The sequence below is a fragment of the Clavelina lepadiformis genome, chromosome 1 (genome assembly GCF_947623445.1).
Source record: "Clavelina lepadiformis chromosome 1, kaClaLepa1.1, whole genome shotgun sequence".
In the NCBI taxonomy this organism is placed as follows: Eukaryota; Metazoa; Chordata; class Ascidiacea; order Aplousobranchia; family Clavelinidae; genus Clavelina; species Clavelina lepadiformis.
Window position 1 is genome coordinate 3,283,969 of NC_135240.1, and position 11,288 is coordinate 3,295,256.

General features: G+C 39.8%; 1 long non-coding RNA gene across 7 annotated transcripts; it reads right to left on the reverse strand.

The window, feature by feature from the left end:
* Positions 1 to 7,779: 7,779 nt before the first annotated feature.
* LOC143472772 (uncharacterized) lies at positions 7,780 to 11,063 on the reverse strand. Of its 7 annotated transcripts, none has more exons than XR_013120107.1 (7): positions 9,474 to 10,360; positions 9,213 to 9,360; positions 9,030 to 9,099; positions 8,841 to 8,945; positions 8,549 to 8,707; positions 8,328 to 8,413; positions 7,780 to 8,239 (listed from the first exon to the last, which is right to left on the reverse strand). It is a non-coding gene; the product is annotated as an uncharacterized LOC143472772 (long non-coding RNA). The 7 variants fall into 7 exon arrangements; XR_013120138.1 differs by having other exon boundaries at positions 8,324 to 8,413; XR_013120117.1 differs by lacking the exon at positions 9,474 to 10,360 and adding an exon at positions 11,001 to 11,063 and having other exon boundaries at positions 8,328 to 8,707.
* Positions 11,064 to 11,288: the final 225 nt, after the last annotated feature.

Here is an 11,288-nt window from a genome sequence, read left to right on the forward strand (position 1 = left end):
AAAACGTAAAAAATGCCGTATTTATTAAATGTTTCACGTCAATTCTGCTGAGCGTTTCCGGAGGAGGTGTGAATTTTTTATTGCAGATTCTTAAAGAAGATTTCCTCCTCTTCACGATGGTGACCTTGAAATCGATCCCCCCTGGCCGGAAAGTTCCGAAATTCACAAAAACGCGACAGGTACTAAGAAATGCGATAAGACCCGAAAACGTAAAAAATGCCGTATTTATTAAATGTTTCACGTCAATTCTGCTGAGCGTTTCCGGAGGAGGTGTGAATTTTTTATTGCAGATTCTTAAAGAAGATTTCCTCCTCTTCACGATGGTGACCTTGAAATCGATCCCCCCTGGCCGGAAAGTTCCGAAATTCACAAAAACGCGACAGGTACTAAGAAATGCGATAAGACCCGAAAACGTAAAAAATGCCGTATTTATTAAATGTTTCACGTCAATTCTGCTGAGCGTTTCCGGAGGAGGTGTGAATTTTTTATTGCAGATTCTTAAAGAAGATTTCCTCCTCTTCACGATGGTGACCTTGAAATCGATCCCCCCTGGCCGGAAAGTTCCGAAATTCACAAAAACGCGACAGGTACTAAGAAATGCGATAAGACCCGAAAACGTAAAAAATGCCGTATTTATTAAATGTTTCACGTCAATTCTGCTGAGCGTTTCCGGAGGAGGTGTGAATTTTTTATTGCAGATTCTTAAAGAAGATTTCCTCCTCTTCACGATGGTGACCTTGAAATCGATCCCCCCTGGCCGGAAAGTTCCGAAATTCACAAAAACGCGACAGGTACTAAGAAATGCGATAAGACCCGAAAACGTAAAAAATGCCGTATTTATTAAATGTTTCACGTCAATTCTGCTGAGCGTTTCCGGAGGAGGTGTGAATTTTTTATTGCAGATTCTTAAAGAAGATTTCCTCCTCTTCACGATGGTGACCTTGAAATCGATCCCCCCTGGCCGGAAAGTTCCGAAATTCACAAAAACGCGACAGGTACTAAGAAATGCGATAAGACCCGAAAACGTAAAAAATGCCGTATTTATTAAATGTTTCACGTCAATTCTGCTGAGCGTTTCCGGAGGAGGTGTGAATTTTTTATTGCAGATTCTTAAAGAAGATTTCCTCCTCTTCACGATGGTGACCTTGAAATCGATCCCCCCTGGCCGGAAAGTTCCGAAATTCACAAAAACGCGACAGGTACTAAGAAATGCGATAAGACCCGAAAACGTAAAAAATGCCGTATTTATTAAATGTTTCACGTCAATTCTGCTGAGCGTTTCCGGAGGAGGTGTGAATTTTTTATTGCAGATTCTTAAAGAAGATTTCCTCCTCTTCACGATGGTGACCTTGAAATCGATCCCCCCTGGCCGGAAAGTTCCGAAATTCACAAAAACGCGACAGGTACTAAGAAATGCGATAAGACCCGAAAACGTAAAAAATGCCGTATTTATTAAATGTTTCACGTCAATTCTGCTGAGCGTTTCCGGAGGAGGTGTGAATTTTTTATTGCAGATTCTTAAAGAAGATTTCCTCCTCTTCACGATGGTGACCTTGAAATCGATCCCCCCTGGCCGGAAAGTTCCGAAATTCACAAAAACGCGACAGGTACTAAGAAATGCGATAAGACCCGAAAACGTAAAAAATGCCGTATTTATTAAATGTTTCACGTCAATTCTGCTGAGCGTTTCCGGAGGAGGTGTGAATTTTTTATTGCAGATTCTTAAAGAAGATTTCCTCCTCTTCACGATGGTGACCTTGAAATCGATCCCCCCTGGCCGGAAAGTTCCGAAATTCACAAAAACGCGACAGGTACTAAGAAATGCGATAAGACCCGAAAACGTAAAAAATGCCGTATTTATTAAATGTTTCACGTCAATTCTGCTGAGCGTTTCCGGAGGAGGTGTGAATTTTTTATTGCAGATTCTTAAAGAAGATTTCCTCCTCTTCACGATGGTGACCTTGAAATCGATCCCCCCTGGCCGGAAAGTTCCGAAATTCACAAAAACGCGACAGGTACTAAGAAATGCGATAAGACCCGAAAACGTAAAAAATGCCGTATTTATTAAATGTTTCACGTCAATTCTGCTGAGCGTTTCCGGAGGAGGTGTGAATTTTTTATTGCAGATTCTTAAAGAAGATTTCCTCCTCTTCACGATGGTGACCTTGAAATCGATCCCCCCTGGCCGGAAAGTTCCGAAATTCACAAAAACGCGACAGGTACTAAGAAATGCGATAAGACCCGAAAACGTAAAAAATGCCGTATTTATTAAATGTTTCACGTCAATTCTGCTGAGCGTTTCCGGAGGAGGTGTGAATTTTTTATTGCAGATTCTTAAAGAAGATTTCCTCCTCTTCACGATGGTGACCTTGAAATCGATCCCCCCTGGCCGGAAAGTTCCGAAATTCACAAAAACGCGACAGGTACTAAGAAATGCGATAAGACCCGAAAACGTAAAAAATGCCGTATTTATTAAATGTTTCACGTCAATTCTGCTGAGCGTTTCCGGAGGAGGTGTGAATTTTTTATTGCAGATTCTTAAAGAAGATTTCCTCCTCTTCACGATGGTGACCTTGAAATCGATCCCCCCTGGCCGGAAAGTTCCGAAATTCACAAAAACGCGACAGGTACTAAGAAATGCGATAAGACCCGAAAACGTAAAAAATGCCGTATTTATTAAATGTTTCACGTCAATTCTGCTGAGCGTTTCCGGAGGAGGTGTGAATTTTTTATTGCAGATTCTTAAAGAAGATTTCCTCCTCTTCACGATGGTGACCTTGAAATCGATCCCCCCTGGCCGGAAAGTTCCGAAATTCACAAAAACGCGACAGGTACTAAGAAATGCGATAAGACCCGAAAACGTAAAAAATGCCGTATTTATTAAATGTTTCACGTCAATTCTGCTGAGCGTTTCCGGAGGAGGTGTGAATTTTTTATTGCAGATTCTTAAAGAAGATTTCCTCCTCTTCACGATGGTGACCTTGAAATCGATCCCCCCTGGCCGGAAAGTTCCGAAATTCACAAAAACGCGACAGGTACTAAGAAATGCGATAAGACCCGAAAACGTAAAAAATGCCGTATTTATTAAATGTTTCACGTCAATTCTGCTGAGCGTTTCCGGAGGAGGTGTGAATTTTTTATTGCAGATTCTTAAAGAAGATTTCCTCCTCTTCACGATGGTGACCTTGAAATCGATCCCCCCTGGCCGGAAAGTTCCGAAATTCACAAAAACGCGACAGGTACTAAGAAATGCGATAAGACCCGAAAACGTAAAAAATGCCGTATTTATTAAATGTTTCACGTCAATTCTGCTGAGCGTTTCCGGAGGAGGTGTGAATTTTTTATTGCAGATTCTTAAAGAAGATTTCCTCCTCTTCACGATGGTGACCTTGAAATCGATCCCCCCTGGCCGGAAAGTTCCGAAATTCACAAAAACGCGACAGGTACTAAGAAATGCGATAAGACCCGAAAACGTAAAAAATGCCGTATTTATTAAATGTTTCACGTCAATTCTGCTGAGCGTTTCCGGAGGAGGTGTGAATTTTTTATTGCAGATTCTTAAAGAAGATTTCCTCCTCTTCACGATGGTGACCTTGAAATCGATCCCCCCTGGCCGGAAAGTTCCGAAATTCACAAAAACGCGACAGGTACTAAGAAATGCGATAAGACCCGAAAACGTAAAAAATGCCGTATTTATTAAATGTTTCACGTCAATTCTGCTGAGCGTTTCCGGAGGAGGTGTGAATTTTTTATTGCAGATTCTTAAAGAAGATTTCCTCCTCTTCACGATGGTGACCTTGAAATCGATCCCCCCTGGCCGGAAAGTTCCGAAATTCACAAAAACGCGACAGGTACTAAGAAATGCGATAAGACCCGAAAACGTAAAAAATGCCGTATTTATTAAATGTTTCACGTCAATTCTGCTGAGCGTTTCCGGAGGAGGTGTGAATTTTTTATTGCAGATTCTTAAAGAAGATTTCCTCCTCTTCACGATGGTGACCTTGAAATCGATCCCCCCTGGCCGGAAAGTTCCGAAATTCACAAAAACGCGACAGGTACTAAGAAATGCGATAAGACCCGAAAACGTAAAAAATGCCGTATTTATTAAATGTTTCACGTCAATTCTGCTGAGCGTTTCCGGAGGAGGTGTGAATTTTTTATTGCAGATTCTTAAAGAAGATTTCCTCCTCTTCACGATGGTGACCTTGAAATCGATCCCCCCTGGCCGGAAAGTTCCGAAATTCACAAAAACGCGACAGGTACTAAGAAATGCGATAAGACCCGAAAACGTAAAAAATGCCGTATTTATTAAATGTTTCACGTCAATTCTGCTGAGCGTTTCCGGAGGAGGTGTGAATTTTTTATTGCAGATTCTTAAAGAAGATTTCCTCCTCTTCACGATGGTGACCTTGAAATCGATCCCCCCTGGCCGGAAAGTTCCGAAATTCACAAAAACGCGACAGGTACTAAGAAATGCGATAAGACCCGAAAACGTAAAAAATGCCGTATTTATTAAATGTTTCACGTCAATTCTGCTGAGCGTTTCCGGAGGAGGTGTGAATTTTTTATTGCAGATTCTTAAAGAAGATTTCCTCCTCTTCACGATGGTGACCTTGAAATCGATCCCCCCTGACCGGAAAGTTCCGAAATTCACAAAAACGCGACAGGTACTAAGAAATGCGATAAGACCCGAAAACGTAAAAAATGCCGTATTTATTAAATGTTTCACGTCAATTCTGCTGAGCGTTTCCGGAGGAGGTGTGAATTTTTTATTGCAGATTCTTAAAGAAGATTTCCTCCTCTTCACGATGGTGACCTTGAAATCGATCCCCCCTGGCCGGAAAGTTCCGAAATTCACAAAAACGCGACAGGTACTAAGAAATGCGATAAGACCCGAAAACGTAAAAAATGCCGTATTTATTAAATGTTTCACGTCAATTCTGCTGAGCGTTTCCGGAGGAGGTGTGAATTTTTTATTGCAGATTCTTAAAGAAGATTTCCTCCTCTTCACGATGGTGACCTTGAAATCGATCCCCCCTGGCCGGAAAGTTCCGAAATTCACAAAAACGAACGATCACTTAAATAGACACTCAAACTACAAGTAGCGACACACTTAAAATGTAAAATCTTAGTATAAACAAAAGACTAAAACTATATAAAAATTTATAATCTCAGTATAAAAACACGTATAAAAACACGAACACAAAAACACAAAAATTTGCTATTAATAACTACATATACGAGCGTGAGTGAAGTGAAAAGATGCGTCTATTATCGTATTTTACCTTTCAACATCTGGGTAAAAACAAAGTCTACGTTTAATGCGTTGTGGAAGGTTTGGAGAATGTAAAACATCATCGGTTACTAAACTGTTATTCTGAACTGCGTTCTGAATATTTTTCGGCACTATGTACACCTCTGGTCGCAGTTGATATTTATAGTAGCCGTTATTTCCGGTTCCGGACTGCAGCATGCACGAAAGTGATGGCGTTTTTTTGTCGGATCTGTTGAGCAAAAATTTTGCCCTTTATTCTCGCTCACACCTTCTTTGCGATTTTCTATCAAATAGTTTGCAGGAGGAATAACTTTTTTAACAACATAGGGGCCTGTCGTAACGCTTCTTCATTTGAAACCTACGTTGTTTCAACCTTGATTGAACTGTTTGGTGAACCAATTTCTTTCGATCTTGAAGATGAAGGATGTCTTCATACTTTGGAGTAAAAATTGATGCCTTACTAACAAGATCTGCAGGCAGTGAGCAGTGATCTATTTCCAGTGAGCAAGTAATGAGGAGAAATTCCAGTTTCCTCGTGAACACTTGAATTGTAAGTAGCGCTAACCAAGAAAAGCGCGTCATCCCAAGAAGTTGGGTCAACCTCAACATAATTTTTTTAAATCGCAATTATGGTCTGATTGTTTCTTTCAACAGCACCGTTTCCCATTGCGTGATACGGGCTGGTTCTTGTCTTTTTGCAGCCCATTAACCGTGAGAGCTCTTGAAAAAGAATACTTTCAAAATTCTGGCCCTGGTCGGAGTGAATTGTTTCTGGGACGCAATGTATCGTCACCCAACGGTGGTAAAGCAATTAATAAGCAGTATCTTTGGCATTTTGGAATTTCATTGGCCAACACTGCATGTATTTTGTGTAGGTGTCACATACGACAAGAAAATCACGGTTGTCGTTTCCTGTTTCGGGTAGACCGCTTAATACGTCGATTTCAACTTTCTGCATAGGTGGATTTTCCTCTGATGGAACTAATGGGGCAAGAACAATCCGCCTTGGTACTTTTCTTAAATCGCGCAAGCAACACTCTTTGCAGTATGTTTCGACATCTTTGTGGCAAAATGGCCAGAAAAAACGCTCCTTTAACCTGGAAAATGTCTTTTTAACGCCCATATGTCCACCTCCGTGAATTAAATCGTGAACAGACTTCAACACATCATTCTTCGCTGTTGAGGGCACCAGCAACTGAGCATAAACTTCTTCCAGAGAATTCTCGATTTTTTTTTGAATGATGGTCGGCGTTCCTGGCTCATCCACTGAAACAGTCTTTTCAACACTGGATCTTTTTGCTGCGCCTTAATAGTGTTTTCGGTTGACCATCCAGATGCTTCTTTTGCTTTTGGGGTTCAGGCAAGCGTCTTGGGTGCTGGCGTATAGGGAGCGAGTCTCCAGTTTCGATTGAGTGTTCGACCAGTTCTGTTTGTCCAATATCGTACGGGTGCAGCGAAAATACATCACGATAGGAAGAGATTACGGAAAACAGCTTTTGGCGTTCAACTTCTGACAGTTCCAATTTGTCCAAACATAACTCATCGTGCAGTGCCGACAACTCATCGTTGGAAAACTTGTTCTCTATGCAAGTCCTGATCCATAGTTTGAACCTGGTAGATTTCCCATGGTGGATTGCTGTGAGTTCCATGTATGTCAGAAGCACGTCGAAAGTTTCTTGCACGTTGCCTGTGACAACGTCGAGCAATGTGACCATATTCCCCACAGTTAAAACACTGAAGTCTTCTTCTCTCTTCCTGAGGTTTTCTTGCTGTCTTCATTTCTTTTCGCAGTTGGTAAATTTTGTCCTGAAGTTTTTCGACAGTCCTTTTTAATTGGGATACGTCCTGGTGATCTCCTGTAACCGCTGCTACTTCTGACGTCATTATACGTGGTTCATGGTGCGTCCGTTCTGCGTTTTCAATAATGTTCTTTGCTGTGGCGTAAAAATCCGGTTGTGCATTTTTAAAGTTATCGCGTAAGATTTGAGAGGCTTGTTGACGATCTCTCAGTCCTCGAACAAGTAGGTTGTACAGCACACTGCTGCGCATTTCATACTGTTCGTCGTTTGTATAAGCCATTTTTCCCAATTGAGCTATAGATTCAATAAAGGTTTCTTACAGATTCGTCAAAACCTTGAGTTCGCTGAACGGGTTGTTGCATGGCATGCTTTTGTGAAGATAGTCCTGAAACCGTGTCTTTTGCTTTTTGAATGAGTTCGTCATAACTAAGCTCGTAGAGTTCTTTACGACCATCGGTCATTGAGAATCTCATGTCTTCCGGCAAACTTTGTAGAAATGCATGTTTCTTCACCGCATCCGATGCTTTAACGCTGTCGCAGAAGGATTCGAATTCTTTGAGAAAAGACGAAAAACTATTGCCATGCTGGTAACGAGGCGGAGAGTAAAAAAATTCAACTTCAGTAAAACTTGATAAAATCTTCTGTGCCTCTAAGAGGTCGTGCCGTGCTCGCCAGTGTTACGTTTTGTTGTTCTCACTCTTAGAATTACAGGCACATGTTTTATTTTAAAAGCAGTTAGGTCAAGTTTTCGTTCACACAGCTCATTTCAGGAGCTCCAATACAAAACTGTCAGTGCAACTACTTGTCAGACACACATCGATAAAAAGACACATGTGCTTAATTAACCACGGAAACGCGCAATCGGCCGCAAGGGAGAAACGCAACAGATACAGGGCAAAAACAAGTGTAACAGAAACAACAGAAATCGTTTGCTGCCTTTGTATAATGAGGTAAGACACGGCTCGATGTTAATTCTCTATATCGCCGAACACTTCACATGCTTAACTTCCAAAGAATGTTCCTCATGTCCTGGAAATCCTATGAGTGTAAATGTTCAAGGAAGGTTCATTTCCACGTCACAACTGCTTGTGATCGGATTGAGAAGACGTGATTCAAAGTCACTGTCAGAAAAGATTGTGGTTGCCAATCGTGAGTTAATTATACCCTGTGGAGAAGGAAAAATAAGATATAAACTTCAGGCAGGGATTTGTTACCTTGAGTTTGGTGAGGAAAAACGGCACTATATTACCTACATCGTGCGTGAGGAAAGAGTAGTCCAGTGTGATGGTGGGGAAGTGGGGATAGTAGAATATGATGGTGTTCCTTCCAAGATCGATCGCTGTAAATATATATTTTTTACCAAAAAAATCAGCCAATATTCAAAAACATCATAAAGACGTCAATAAGAAAACTGCTTTCACGAAAGAAAACAAGTCTCAGCATAATACATAAATCATTAAATGGCGAAAACTACCGAAATGTATCCTTGACATGGAGATAATCACAACAAATGAGCAGGAGGAATTTCAGCCACAGTACAACTTGGAAGGTGAGGCTGATAAACACTGGAAGGATTTGTCGACGGCCGTTCTGGACAATATTGCTCAATCACTTATTGACCTTATACAGTTTTCTGTAGAAAATGCAAAGTCAAAGATGTTTGCTTATCGCCACTATCTCTTTTTACAGTGTTCAATGACAAAATTAAAGATTTACGAGTACGACTTTATGAAGTTAAGTACACGGAGAAATATCTCAGTAGCAACCTTGCATCAAATCTCCTGGAGTTTGTTCGCAGCAGACTGTGTGTACAACAAGTGAGGAAGCGATGGGTAGACAACTCTTTTATTTCCCATATCACTGTGGGCAACCTTTAAATAAAGTATTTTGAAAAGTATCAGTGTAACTGTAACGTTTACCTTGTATGAGTGTTAGAAATAGAAGCCATAATTTACCTCACTCTGCACCTCTATCACTTGGACTACAATAGTGCTTCCAAGAAGTTGAATTTCCCAATCAAAACGTCTGTTGATGAAATTAAGAGCTGTTCACAATCACATACAGTTCACAAAATGTACGATAGTATAAGTGCATACGAGCACTGGGACGTCTTTGTATATAAAGAAATTTATATGTACTTCTTCATGTAGCACAGCGATGCCGTCAGTTCACTAGATTTTTCCATGGCATGTGTAGCCTCTGCCAGTCCCATGTTTGTGCATTCTTAGATGTTATTCTAATGATGATGTATCTGGTTGGCTCCACATTCTTTTATGTTCACTTTGTCTGTTTGTATTTGAAGTGCACAGTATCATAATTGTTGTGCCTGTTTAGTATTTATGCTTCACTATAAATACTTTTTCTTAGTGTAACCATTGGTTTCGTTCAACGAGCATTACCTATTATCGAGGTATAATATGCCTATTGGGGAATGTCCTGATGAAAAAACCAAACGAACATGAAAGGGCTGCCTCAGGGGCATGGTTGGAAAATCCATCAACAGCAAATTATGATTTAAACAAATAGATATATTGGTATGTTCAATTTCAGTGATAATAATTGGAGTGATAATAATTAATGTGAGAAAACTTAAATATAGTAAAAGCACAAATGAAATCACAAATATATGAGACTTGCACAACAATAGAACATGCCTTCAATACCGACATATTGGAGCTTAACCACATTAAAATGATAAATCCTCTTGTATGTTTTAAAGGGCTGAGTTGACTTTTAAAACAGTAATTGCAATACTTACCGTATTGATTAACTTTCAAACAATTTTAACTTACCTAGAGAAAAGGATGTTTACACCAAGAAGTACTTAAACAAAACTTCCCATTTCTCTGTCATAAACTCAGTATTTTGTCAAGCCTAAAACATATACGCAATTTGACAAATGCTTACTATTTACACTAAATAAGCCTATATAACATGTTAAGAATTCAGAGCCAAAAAACACTTGATAAGTAGGCTATTTCAACATCTTGGGCAGGTAAATGCATTTACTGAGTACATATAATACAATTACATGCACATTTATTTTGGAAATCAGTCAAATTACTACATCTATGCTTTTACTTAGGTTTGTAGACTGTAACCATACAGTTGCTGACTTGATTATTGAGACAGTGCAAGTGCAACCTATTGCGATTTTGTTTTTTCAACTACATGCAACCTGTTATTAAGCTATAGCTAATGGGCTATGGTCTACAAAGAAGCTTCACTACCAGACTTCTGCATTGCATCAACCTAATAGGCCTAAAATGACAGAAGAACATTTTAGCCCATCAGCATTCAGCAATTTTACCTTTTACCTAGGCCATACGTGTCAAACTCCCGGCCCGCGGGCCACATCCGGCCCGCTTTACATTAAAACTTGGCCCGCAAAGCTATTTTATACATAGAACTATTTCTGGCCCGCGATATCATTGTATAGTAAAACTTACTTTTTTCAAGCAAGAAACAAGATTATAACAAATCGTAAAATACAGTAGTACAGCAGTTGCCCCACAATACGACAGAATAAATCGATTTATTCTAACGCTTGTAATCTGGGCTGCTTTTTTCTTTATTGTTTGTTAATTCTTTAATGCTTTTGCAAAGAGAAAAATGAAACATACCGATGTAAGAGAAGAATAATCAAAAATAGCCCAGTCAAAAATCGTCAAAAACACCAAAAATTTGGTGTTGTTTCGCTGCCTGTTCCAACTCATGTTTCTTGTCACGAAATGTTCAATCAAGTTTTATCCTTGACCGGCCCGCGGCATTAAATAAGTTTTGAGTTTTGGCCCCTGGTGCGATTGAGTTTGACACCCCTGACCTAGGCCATGCAATTCATAATGCTAAATCAAAGAAATTTCTCATTAATATTAATAATAACGTTTGACTACTGACATCGAAATACCGCAACCAAAAATACTTACATGCGATGTTAGAAACAGACAAGTCACGACTAGGCATACCACATTAAAACCATTACGCAGTTTACCATTAGCGCTTAAGAATAATTATTTAGTCCACTGTAAATAGTTTATAAAAAAATAAACGGAAACCCTGCTGTCATTTTGGAAGCTATGATTCTGCTAGGATTCTGCCAGAATGACGGTGGTCTGTAAAGGCCACAACAATTATAATTTGGGTTCCGCAAAATATTTATGATCACCACAAAAATATTTCACGTTAGCGCAAAATATTTATGATCACCACAAAAT